Consider the following 14,673-nt stretch of genomic DNA (forward strand, 5'->3'; position numbering starts at 1 on the left):
AAGCATCCGGATCAATTGGGGGCCTCTTAACTTCAGACTTACTTCGTGGCATGATCTTAAAAAAAAAACAGTAGTATCGTGTTCCATAGTACAAGATGTTTTGTGTTCAAAGGTACAAGAGGGTGCACATTTAAACCAATATGGCTGCCAAAACTAGAGGTTCGAATAAATCATGGAAATTAACATACGTCATTACTCACCAGATGATAGGGAACACACTGTATTTGATTGATAGTAACAAATACAATTTGGTTTCGTGTTAGGAAACATATAACAATGAAAGAAATGTTTACTTTCGGTACTACAAAAATTGTTTTGTCCACAGAACTCACATTTTGCAATAAATCAAAACGAAACTATGGCCAGAGCTACTTAGTGGCTTTCTCTACAATCTACTTCAGTTTGCGTCCTCTAGGTAGCAGCGAAAATTAGAAACAAAAATGTTCGAAGGTACACTATGTTAAAGGTACAATAGTCCCCCCTACTTCTTAATTTATGACCATTTGATTCTATTGCATTTACTTCTCAATAGTCATACTGCACCACGATCGTGTTTTTCCGCTGTCTGAGTAATTTTGTAAATATTGAATTTTTCTTTTGTAATTTTATACATTTATATAATAAAGTTTCAATTGATGGTGGGTCATACTCAATAAAAGGGCTAGTTTAAAGGAGAAACAACTTAGAATTTAAAGTTTTGTAAAAATTGGATTTTAAAGCTTAATGTTATCATGAAAAGTCCAGTTAACATCACTGTTATTGCAACTTATAAAAATGATCATTAACAAAATTTGGAGTAATTTGAATGCTCCTTCGGCTTTTCAACAGCAACATAAAGTTTTAAATTGCAGGTTTCTGAAAACTTTAAATTTTGAGTTATTTTCCTTTTGAACTGGGCTGTCGATATTATTAATTTCCATGCAGATACAGTAGCTGCAGTCTTTACGTTGCTATCAATTTCCTCGTGGTAGTCTATTGTTGATGTTTACTTGAACTAAACATGGCATTGACAATCATACTATTGTCTATCCGATCTAAGAAGCGTACTAGGTCACATTCTTAGTCATAAAATGGCCAGCATTGAATAAGTGTATATGTAAATGAACGTTTAACGTGAGTTTAATACAGAAATTCCTTTGTTTTTTTAGAACTTTGAATATGTCTTTAAATTAGACGATTGTCAAGATGGCCATGACTAGACCATGATAACCACGTGACTCCTATTCGTGCCGAAGCCTTCCTCATTAGCCATGACCAAAACAATATGACGTCACTAACTAATGTGCAATTGGTTGAAAGCCAAAGCCAATATACACTATAAAATGTACTCCTGTAAATATTTCATTTTAACTAACTTTTTTACACATATTATGTCAATTCCAATTAGTGAATTGTAATTAACCATTATGCTACACATCATTATACATTATACATTTATCTTTTCTGTTTACCACGGCATAATGATAAATTAATATTGTTCTTGACTTGGATAGGTAACAGTTGAATGTCGGGTAAGTAAAGATAAAAGTATGAAGCGCCGTTGTTTTCCCATCTGTATTTGAAATGTGAGATTTTAAAATTATTTTTGAGTAGAAATATCTTCAAATATCTCTTTATAAATATCAGAACGATTGCAAGGTTTAAGTATAATCCAACATTGTTTCAATATTATCTGAAAGTATTTTCTATGTGTACACCATTTTTTTAGCTTTCCTTAATTGAGATAAAAATAATGTGTTATTGATACTGGAATGTTTCTACATGCTTAAGAAACGAGTTTCTTCTTTTTAAATTACTCAAAATGCATATATTATCTAAAGAACAAGCTTATTAAAATGTTTCTATGTAGGCTACACCGAGGAACAAACGAAAGTTCTTCTGCATGAAAACAGCTTCCATAGGATCTTTATACTTCCAGCTCTGGTAAGAAAGGATGAGACGCGAATAGATGGTTTTTCAGCTGCAGATATACCGCAGTGATGTCTCTGGTAGGTCCATAACAGTCACTAGATATCACAGAACATCCTCGAATACAAAAGAAAACCATTATGACAATATTACTCTGATGTTATAGCTGGACAACAAACGTTTCAATGCGCGAAAAAACCAAGCGTCCCTATGGGTCAGACTGGAGTTGAGGATAAGTCGTTTGTCTTGGGACTATTGAAGAGTGCGGCTCTGCTCTAGATCAGTTATAAACTCGTGCTCTTTGTGCAAGGGCGCTCTTCGCTGCACACGAGCAGTATGCGAGAGCAGATCGTCCCAACAATGCTTGCAATGATAACGTTGCTCTTTTCCTCAGTGCACTTGAGTGCACACAGTGTTTCGTAAGCGCAGTTGAGTTGGTCACCACTGTTCTAGACAATGCAATACAAATTAGCATTGTTCTATTCTTCCTACGTTAATCTTAAAGTGTAAAATGACCTACCTCTGTATCATGCCCCGTAGTATTATTTAGTTGATGTGAAAGAATAACATCATGCGCAACGGAAGAACGGAAGCGCTGTGTTTTGTCTGTTCACTTAGGTACTATAGTGAATCTCGTCTAGTACGCAACACTCCCGGCTTCTAGTTTGTATCCGAAAATTAAGCTTCTCCTTCTGGAACCAGGCAAAGACGCGAAACTTTCAAAGAAGCAGTAGTCTGGCTGGTCCACTGAAATCATACTTTACAGTATTGCGATGTTGCAAAATTTTAATTTCGAGATTTTCGTGGAAATGTAAGTTTTTATTTCCGATATCGAGAAAAGTAGTTTTAAGCAGACCGTCTCCCTGTTCACATTTAATATTTAGAATCAACTTTTCCGTACGTATGGTAATCCTGTAATTAACATGAAGAAACATTTTACACTTCCAGGTTTGGTACTTGGGTCCCAAACTTACCTCTAATAAAATACAGTGTGTATAAAAAAAGTAAAGTAAATCCATGGCGCTACAGCTCATGAAAGGCCAAGATCGATCAGCCTGCTGCTGGCCTCACGTCCACATAGGTGGACGATCATCCAACCAGTATGGAGGTATCGAGATGCAAATGAATGTAACAGAATAATAAGGTAAGAGTTATTTTTAATATACCGATCTCCTTGTTTCTACGTATAATAGTGAGGCGACGAAGATATTTTTAAATCGGTAGCTGGATACACACTGATGAACAGTAAACGGAACGAAGATATAAGGGAAGAAGTACGAATAATAAGGATAAACGAATTAATTCAATGTATCGATAGAAATGGCTTGAACACATACAAAGAATAAACGAAGACAAGGAAGTCCCTTAAAACTTTGGTGTGACGAACATTTCGATTAATCTCGTAACTGTAACAGATTATTAAAGCAAAATCCATGACGTAGGTTAAGATGATGATTATTACTATTATTATTATATAATTATTATTACTACTACTATTATTACTTACAAATGACACCTGCAGGTTCATTGCCGCCCTCACATAAGCCCGCCATCGGTCGCTATCCTGAGCAAGATTAATCCAGCCTCTGTCATCATAATCCACCTCCCTCAAATCCATTTGAATATTATCTTCCCATCTACGCCTCGGCCTCCCCAAAGGCTTTTTTCCCTCCGGTCTCCCAACTAACTCTCTATATGTATTTCTGGATTCGCCCATACGTGCTACAGCCGTGCCCATCTCAAATGTCTGGATTTAATGTTTCTAATTATGTCAGGTGAAGAAAACAATGCGTGCAGTTCTGCGTTGTGTAACTTTCTCCATTCTCCTGTAACTTCATCCCTCTTGGCCCCAAATATTTTGCTAAGAACCTTATTCTCAAATACCCTTAATCTCTGTTCCTCTCTCAAAGTGAGAGCCCAAGTTTCACAATCACACAGAACAACCGTCAATATAACTGTTATATAAATTCTAACTTTCAGATTTTTTAACAGCAGACTACATGACAAAAGCTTCTCAATTATTATTATTATTATTATTATTATTATTATTATTATTATTATTATTATTATTATTATTATTATTATTATTATAACATTGATTTCTTCAATTATATTGCTCCTTAGGGGTTTGGAAATAAGATAATCAGTGATCCTTTATTTCACTAATAACGTAACGTTTGCTTTCCTTGTGTTCGCCTCACACAGGCTCTCTGTATACGCGATTTATCAACACAGCAACGGACACCGGTACTGATTTAACTGCTAAAGTTGACAGAAGATGGCGGGTCGATGCGCGTTCTTACAACGTTAAACTACAATGCGCTAAAAGTTTTTTTTTTTTTCAGCAGGTTCTTTTACGACGCTTTATCAAATATAAGGTTATTTAGCGTCTGAACGTGATAAAGGTGATAATGCCGGTGAAATGAGTCCGGGGTCCAGCACCAAAAGTTACCCAGCATTTGCTCATATTAGGCTGAGGGAAAACGCCGGAAAAAACCTCAACCAGGTAACCTGTCCCGACCGGGAATCGAACCCGGACCACCTGGTTTCGCGGCCAGATGCGCTAACCGTTACTCCACAGGTGTGGACCTAAAAGTTATGTTTATTCAATAGTTTCACCCGCATTTTTTTCAATTAAGATTTTCAAAAAAGAACAGTTTTGTAACACAGCATCTACAGATCTATTCCGATCGGTTCCAATGATGTAGATACCTGTTTGAACCACCATAAAAGAAGCAAAATGTTCCGTACTATAGGAATGACTGGTTTAGTTTAATTGTATAGATAGGCTAAGTGTATAATTTTAAAATTTATTTTAGACAGCATGGGCGTGAAATCCTGTGATAAGTTCTAATGTCAGATGTTATATCTTCAAATAAGGAATTCCTAATTCTTTACTGTTCAGTAGTGTATGTACGTCACAAGTCATAGTCATAAATTCCGGTACAGTCTTCAGAACATGATTACGTAATATAGAACATTTACGTTTCATTAAAATATTTACATTAATTAATTTAAATTCGTGCAAAATGTGTTTATTTTTAGCAATACTTGTAGCCTATTAGGTCTAGGTAATTCCCCATGGATTTCTTCACCTGTAACTAATAATTTATTTTCACGGTATTAATTAATATTGTTAATGGGCAGGGTGTGAAAGAGATCAGTTAAATTAAATTTCGCGGTCTACAAGATTGATGTATCGCTTTCGAGCGGAGGTCGAAAGTAGCGCCAGCATGAATCGATTTATATTGTTACATAAAAGTCTCATAAACTGTTCCAAAGGACAAGATGTTTCGTGGAATTGCAAAGAATAGGAAACGTATGCTGGAGCTTTCATTCTGATACTAGCATATGTTTGGAAACGTTGGAACAGTTTTATTTCGAAACACTTTAATTTGTGCAACAGTTTCAAAGTAACAGTACCTGGATTAATAACATAGAATTGCTTTACTAAGTATATATCGAAATATTGAGAACGGTGAAGCCGATATAACAGAATTCGGCGCCATAATGGTAAGCCCCCACTCGATTCAAATTATATGAACTTCCAATAATTTTATCGAGCAAAATGCTAAGAAATTAATCCTAAAGTGATTAAATTGTGTCCTCATGACATTTTTCGATGTAGAAGGCTTTGCTTTCAGAAAAAAAAATGGAGTAAAAATAATATTCTATATTAACTGAAAACAAAATTGAGGGGGTGCTCTGCAATAACAAGATATGTGTAAGAAGTGGATGTTTGGTAGTAAGTAAAAGTAGCATTGTTTTCATTAACAAAGAAATGCCTTTGCAAATCTTCATTTTTGAATTAGTATTATTGATAGTATAGATGTAAAAGTCTCGTGTATTATTCGTCAAAATCTCGTTATTGTATCTGTTATTTTGATACATTAATTATGGCGACTATACCGAGGTATATGTACATACCTTGTTATTGCAGAACACCTCCCAATTTTTAACAAAGTCTGCGACATTTTATTTAGGTATTAGAACGTCCTGATTCAGCAAAAAAGTCCACACCTGTGGAGTAACGGTTAGTGTGTCTGGCCTCGAAACTAGGTGACCCGGATTCAATTCCCGGTAGGGGCAAGTTACCTGGTTGAGGTTTTTTCCGGGGTTTTCCCTGAACCCAATATGAGCAAATGCTGGATAACTTTCGGTGCTGGACCCCGGACTCATTTTACCAGCATTATCACCTTCATCTCATTCAGACGCTGAATAACGTAAGATGTTGATAAAGCGTCGTAAAATAACCTACTAAAATTAAAAAAAAAATCAGCACAAAACTATTTCCAATTTTCATATAGACCTAACTTAACTCGTAATGACCCGACATAAAAGTCTTACATGTTAGAAATGAAACTTTTAATATTCTAAGTACAAAGTATTTGGAGGATAAATTACAGAGTGGAAAACTCGCAAAGTAACTCGACAGCATGAGGCCAGACTACATTAGACGTATTATACAACATATTAGTGAAGTGCTTTGTATGGAATGTGGTATTGTATGGGGCAGAAACATGGACATTACGACGAAGCGAATAGAAGCATTTCAAATGTGGATATGGAGAAGAATGGAACGTGTGAAGTGGACAGAGAGAGTAAGAAATGAAGCTGTGTTGGAAAGAGTGAGTGAAGAAAGAATAATACTGAAACTGATCAGGAAGAGGAAAAGGAATTGGTTGGGTCACTGGCTGAGAAGAAACTGCCAACTGAAGGATGCACTGGAAGGAATGATGAACGGGAGAAGAGTTCGGGGTAGAAGAAGATATCAGATCATAGACGGCATTAAGGCAGGCCTATATGGATCATACGAGGAGACAAAGAGAAAGACAGAAAATACGAAAGATTGGAGAATGCTGGGTTTGCTGTGAAAGACCTGTCCAAGGGTAGAACATAGAACACTTATGTATGTTTGCCACTGCTGACGCTTATCTTAACAGCAATTCTATCAGTCACGATATATTGGCACGCATATGGATACCGGATGTAAGAGGAAAATGTAGGCTAATCTTTTAAACAGGTTGGCGTTCTCGGAAACATTCCAAATTAAATGTCATGCTAATGTGGCTAAGAGTAAAAATAAATTATAATCTGCAATAAGTAAGGAACAAGGAAACTTCGTCAAGTTCAGAGCCAGGAGAACACAAGTAGATGCAGTAATCATACTGAGGCCCACATGAAGCATACAGTAGGTCTACGTCAGCACCCTTTATGTAACGCGTCAATTGAAAAGAACTTCAGCACGAGTCATGTACTCACCACATCTGAAGCGGAAACACTTCCTGTTGACCAAGATCACCTGCAAGTAGAAATAGCCATTCTTAGCGTTTACAAGTCTTGCGTGTCAAGAAATATTAGTCTGGTACACGAACATTGTTCAGCCTGAGATATACAGAGAGTGGAATTACGAACACAAACAGAACTACGTGGAACGACTTTCAATAAAAACCTTAAAATGGTGGCTTTTCATTATTATTCATGAAACATAAGCAAATATTTAACCACTAACACTACTGTAGTAAACACTAACTGGGTCATTTCGAAAAAGGCATGACTTTGCTTGACTTTTGGAGGCCCGAATCCAAGAACCTAGGCAATATTTGGCCCATTCTGCGCCCTATAAATTAAATTACTGTCCCCAAGAAGAAGGTTAGCCGGGTGGCCATCTTGCCTCGGCTCTGACAGAGCCTGGTCCCATCCCCAGACAAGTATCTTACAAATCTTAGGGCCAGGAACTGCAAGCCCTTAAATCCTATATAAGCATCGGAGACCCATACAATTCCCAATACTTCACCTTAGTTTGTTTCTAACTGCTGTATCCTAGATGATAAAGGGTGCGGTAGCGTCGTGGTTAAGGGTAACGCTGCAAGCTGGAAGGTCGCAGGTTCGATTCCTGATGAGTTCGTGGATTTTTCTATTGATCTAATCCTTCCAGCCGCACTATGGTCCTAGAGTCTACTCAGCCTCTAACATAAATAAGTGCCAGGGGTATTTCCTTGGGGGTAAAAGAGGCGGGCAAGTAGAAGTGACATCCCTACTGCTATTAAATGCCGATTTTCTGCAAAGGTGATAAATGAAATGAGGGAAAGGTGGGGTCTATGATTTGTTCAATGATATTTCCTTTGTTTAGCTCCGAAACTTTAGCTGTTACTACGTAGATCATGGATGGGCATCGTGCCTCACTTGAGAAATAATGCCTCACTGACCTTCACAGAGCTTATCGCTCTGAGTGACATCATCTTCATAGTCCCCGTTTCTCCCTCACGTAGCTCCTAGGCGTGGGCAGGTTCTATATCAGTTTCATAAGCAATATCAGTGGTGGCATAATGGCATTATCAAAGCAGTGTGTACGCGTTAGAAAACGATTATTTCATGAGAAACGGGAGGAAGAGTTTTTTTGCTGTTTAGAAGGGGAGAACATACATATGCTCAAAAATCCTATTAGGCATTAATAAATTTAATATACAACGACATTACTCGTTATGTCGTAAAGAACATGCTGAATTAGAAGGTAAGATGAATTAAATGTTATTTTTCGTACTATTCCGAAGAAAATTTATGATCTTAACATTTGCATAGTATACTAAATACGACATTATACCTTAAACACGCTGCATTAAAAAGGTACGAGGAATTAGATGTTGTTTGTACGTATTATTTCCAAAAGAAATTTATAAAAAAAAATATCAAATGTGCGTAGAAAACGAAATATGATTTTCTGAAATTATTCTAGGCCGAGAACGTGCAAATCCATTAAGTAATCTTGGTAAACCCCAGAATATTCAAGAAAATAAATGTAGACAACGTGATGGAATATTATTGGCTAGTTGCGCAATTTCTCGCCTGTGATTTAAATCAATTCAATTTTGGAGAAATAGTAAAGAGGTTTATGATTAAAGCTGCCGAATTAATTTGATAAATTGAATAAAAGTTTTCGAGTCTCTCACGTTAACCAAGCTCTTTCCTAATAGTTCGCCACTGACCGCCTTAGCGATTAGGATAAGGTGACGCAGGTCACAGCAGTTTATATTTTCCATCCTATTCTGCAGTCTCCTCTCCTAGTAAACAAACTATTTCAAATCGAGTGACTCACGTAACCGAAAATTGTGCCCATGTATGACGTAGATCTATAAGTCTATGACTCATTTCAGAAACTCAAAAGTCCCGCAACATGTCGAACATTGTGAAAGTCTGGAGTCATACAAAATAATTAGTCAAGGATTACATTCAAGATTCAAGATGCTTTATTGTCATGAAACAACAAGCTGTCGTTATGGACATTGTCATTAATAGTAATAATTGTAACAGCAAATATTAACAAATATAAAACTAGAACTGGGAAAACCGCAAGTACATTAAAATAATAGTATAAAATCTTAAAATACATAGAGGCCTATACGGAATGAATAAAATTAAAATAGATTTATTAAAAAATTAACACTTAAAATGTAATTAGACTTAGATCAATGTCAAAATATTTCTTGATGTCATAAAATGGGTTAATAAGAAGTCAACTATGTAAGGTTTGCTGAAAACTTTATAATCTACATTCTGTGTATTCAGTGACAATTTGTTGAACATAGAAACTGCAATGCATTGAAACCACTTTTTGAATTTAGTCTGACCTTGGGTTCAGTGAGATGATAGTTTCTTCTAGTCGAGTAATTATGTAGCTCAGAACTGTAACTACACATGGTCAATATTTTTTTTAGATGAAGATACACTCGTACATGTATTTAATATAAGTATTAATAACAATTAAGATTCTTTCATTTATAAACAGAGGTCTACAGTGCGAAACATAGCACGATCATTGAAGTATTCTAATAGCTTTCCTGCCATTACCCCATAAAAGGATGCCATAAACTAATATGCCATTCAAAAAGGTGTAATACGCACTCTTTAAGTAATCCTTTAAGTAAGACGTCTTAATAAATATATCCCTCTAGACATTCTAGTACGAACTGCATCAATACGAGAGGCCTATGTCAATTTGCAGTCCAATATAATACCCAAGAGTTTTACTTCATTCAAAGCAACAACATTTAATTCATCAGATGGAAACTCATATACTATGTTTTATTCATATTGAGACAGAATCCACTTTTCTGAAATCAGTTCTTTCTATCGTCGATCGAATTTAATATAGTTTAGTTTAATATATTATGTATTGTATAGTGCAAAGTAGTATCATCAGCGAATAACACAGTATCACAACTAACATTGAAGAAAAATCGTTTATCATGATTAAAAACGTAAGTCATGATATGATCAGTTTTTAATGCATTCCATAAATAATTTTATGTGCTACCACTATGTATGTATACACATTTCTCGCCCTGGATTATATTCCATATATGAGCTTTTATGAACGGTTATTGATTAGAGTCCACACAATGGGGAAGAAAAGTATTCCAAAACGAGAATCTATCGGTATTCACAATCTCAGTAAAGAAATGCTTTTAAGATAAGTTCTTTCACTTTGATGTTCCCAACAACGTAAGTACACGAGAAGGTTGTGTGTGCATGTTCAATAATGTACACGTGGCTTTGGCTTTCATAGAATAATAATGTGCACACGTAAAGGCATAGGGTTCCTGGAATCGACAGTGCGATAATCTAAATTTAAACGTTTTACACGAACCCAACTTACATACGTATCTATAGACACAGTCTGTTCGTGGAAACATTTTAACGTTATTTTAAAGATGTGTTATGGAACTGAAAAATTGGATCAATTCTGAAGGACGAATTATAGACAGAAAAAAACAAAGTAACAAAATAAAGAGAACGCAACTAGAGAAGTGAACAGCAAGAAATGAAAATAAAATAGTGGATATAGATATAAAAAGCAGCAAGAACATAAGTGGAAAAAGGAAGAAAGAAAACAAGTGGAGAAATGAACATGAAAAGAAAAAAGTAACGGAAATTTGATTTAAAGAAGAAATAAACAGTCAAGGAAAAGGAAAGCATAAAAATACATTAACAATGGAAATTAATTTTAAAAATTCGAGGAACAATAATTGAAAAAGGACAAGAAAGTAAGGAAACGAAACACATGAAAAAGCAATCAATGTAAAACAAAAAATATTAAAAAATCAATAATGCATACACATTTAAAAATAGAAAGAATATAATGAATGGAATATGTAGAGAGATGACAAATAAAGAATTTATTAGCATGAAAAGGCAAACAACAGAAATACATTTAAAAGGAAAGGAAATAAAGAATTGATTAGCATGAAAAGGCCAACAACAGAAATATATTTAAAAGGAAAGGAAAATAATAAATGGAAAAAGAAGAAAGATATCAGCTATATAATTGAAGAACATGAAAAAGCAAACAACGGGAATAAATTTGAAGGAATTAAAGATAATAAATGTAAAATAAGAAAGATAACAGATATATAAATGAAGAACATGAAAAAGCAAACAACGGGAATAAATTTGAAGGAAATAAAGATAATAAATGTAAAATAAGAAAGATAACAGATATATAAATGAAGAACATGAAAAAGCAAACAACGGAAATAAATTTAAAAATGGAAAGAAAGAAAATAAATGAAGAAAGGATAAAGATACATAAAGATTACAAATTAATAACTGAAGAATATGAAGAAGCAGACACGAAAATAAATTTAAAATTAAAAAGAAACTGCTACATTTTGTTTGTATTGTATTTATTCTCTTTCTATTATGTCAGCTTACATTAAGTCTTGTTATTTCATTTGGTATTGAACATTATAACTGAATTGCATCCGAGAACCAGCTTTTGCTCCTTCGGGTGTTATTACTATGTACGTAATTCTATATAATCAGAAGGAAATAAATAAAATTAAAAGATAATAAGTGGAAAGCGAAGAATGAAACAATTAATTAAACGAAAAAAGTGAAAAGTATACGACTGAAATAAATTAAAATGGAATAAAGATAATAAATGGTAAAAGGAGAAAATACAAGAAAATAAACGAAAAGCATGATAACAGACACAGGAAATAATTTTAAAAAGCAAGAAAAATGTTAACTGAAAAAATGAGAAGGGAAACAGTTAAACAAAAACGCAAATATCGGATATAAATTTAAAAATGGAAAGAAGATAATGAATTGGGAAAGGAGATAGACAACAAATAAACAATTGAAGGAAGAAAACAATAGAAATATATTTTAAAATAGAAAGCAAGGTAATAAATGAATATAGGAGAAAAATAACAAATAAAGTTTTGAAGAATGTTATGTTTTATTTAACGACGCTCGCAACTGCAAAGGTTATATCAGCGTCGCTGGCTGTGCCGGAATTTTGTCCCGCAGGAGTTCTTTAAGCACACTTAAATGCCATCTACCTGGTCCGGGCTCGAACCCGAAACTTTGGGAATAGAAGGCCAGCGCTATACCAACTCTCCAACTAGGTCGAAGTTTTGAAGAACATGAAAAAGGAAACAGCGGAAATAAATTTTAAAATGGGAAAGAAAAATAATGAATTAAAAAAGAAAAAAATAATAATAATACAATTAAAGAACATAAAGAAGGAAACAACGAAACCAAATTTAATAGTCGAAAGAATGATAATAAATTGAAAAAGGAAAAAAAAAACAATGAAATGAAAAACGTGAAAAGTGAAAAACGTAAACAAAATTTAAAATAGCTGAAAGGTAATAAACAGAAAAAGGAGGAAAAACAGAAAAGAAACGAAACAACGGAAATAAATTTTTAATGCAATAAAAATGAGTAACTAAACAATAGAATAACAAAAGACATGAAAGAACAAACAACAGAAATAAGTTTAAAAATAGAATAAATACAGCAAATGAAATCCTCATCACTGCTGAACAAACTGCAGGTGAAACGGTTGTTAGCACTTTGTTCTGGTTATCCGTTATGAATGATCTGGAGAAGATCTTGGAACCGAATAACACTTGTCTGACACTCTAATCAGATAAAATAAACCGTATTTACTCGAAGCTAATGAGCTAATAAGCTAATGAGCCATCGAATCTAATGCGCACCTCAATTTTCAAAGGCTTGAACTAAAATAAATGTTTGCTGGCGAATGTAATGCGCAACTCCAAAACAGTTAAAATAATTTTACCGCATACAGCAATGAGTTAAGGTTATGGACTCTATTGTATTACCAGTATTATGTAATATACGATAACATTCTGAGTCATCGTATTCACACTGTTTAATTTCTCTTTCTTCACTTTATAATTCATAAATGTTTATTTTAATTTTCTGTCAACAAATTTATGTAAACATTTAATATTTTAAAATTCATGTAGGAGAGTATACTTAGTCCTTCTGGACTACCTCCAATGGGAGGCAGTTAACAATTTAAAAATTGATAATGGATATACTATATTTTATGATTTTTTCAACTATATTGCACTATTTTATGCATGGCTGCGAAATTTGGACTCTCACTTTGAGAGAGGAACAGAGGTTAAGGGTGTTCTTAGGAAAATATTTGGGGCTAAGAGGGATGAATATACAAGAGAATAGAGAAAGATACACAACGCAAAACTGCACGTATCGTATTCTTCACCTGACATAACTAGGAACATTAAATCCACATGTTTGAGATGGACATGGCATAATATTATAGCACGTATGGGTGAATCCAGTGTGTTAGTTGGGAAGCCGAAGGGAAAAAGACCTTTTGGGAGACCGAGACGTAGATGGGAGGATAATATTAAAATAGATTTGAGGAAGATGGGATATGATGGTAGGGACTGGATTAATCTTGCTCAGGATAAGAACCGATGAAGGGCTTACGTACTGTAAGCGCGGCAATGAACCTCCGGGTTCTCTAAAAGCCATTTGTAAGTAAGTATTGCATTAATTTATGCAACAATGGGTTTGCAAGCGTTAAACAAAATACTGACCGATTATTATAAACAAAATACTGACCAATTACTATGAACAAAATACTGACCTATTACTATAGACAAAATAATGACCAATTATTATAAACAAAATACTGACCAATTATTATAAACAAAATACTGATCAACTAATATAAACAAAATACTGACCAATCATTATAAACAAAATACTAACCAATTACTATAAACAAAATACTGACCCAATTATTACAAACAAAATACTGGCCAATTACTATAAACATAATACTGATCTATTACTATAGAGAAAATACTGACCTATTACTATAACCAAATACTGACCTATTACTATAAACAAAATACTGAGCAATTACTGTAAACAAAATACTGACATATTACTATAAACAAAATACTGAGCAATTACTATAAACATAATACTGATCTATTACTATAGAGAAAATACTGACCTATTACTATAAACAAAATACTGAGCAATTACTATAAACATAATACTGATCTATTACTATAGAGAAAATACTGACCTATTACTATAAACAAAATACTGACCTATTACTATAAACAAAATACTGAGCAATTACTGTAAACAAAATACTGACATATTACTATAAACAAAATACTGAGCAATTACTATAAACATAATACTGATCTATTACTATAGAGAAAATACTGACCTATTACTATAAACAAAATACTGAGCAATTACTATAAACATAATACTGATCTATTACTATAGAGAAAATACTGACCTATTACTATAAACAAAATACTGAGCAATTACTGTAAACAAAATACTGACCTATTACTATAAACAAAATACTGACCTATTCCTACAAGATATAATCAAAATACCGTAACTAGTGCAACTTGCCATGACAGACTAGAATTAGATGACAAAGCAGAACAA

The sequence above is a fragment of the Periplaneta americana genome, chromosome 1, assembly GCF_040183065.1.
Source record: "Periplaneta americana isolate PAMFEO1 chromosome 1, P.americana_PAMFEO1_priV1, whole genome shotgun sequence".
NCBI classification, from domain to species: domain Eukaryota; kingdom Metazoa; phylum Arthropoda; class Insecta; order Blattodea; family Blattidae; genus Periplaneta; species Periplaneta americana.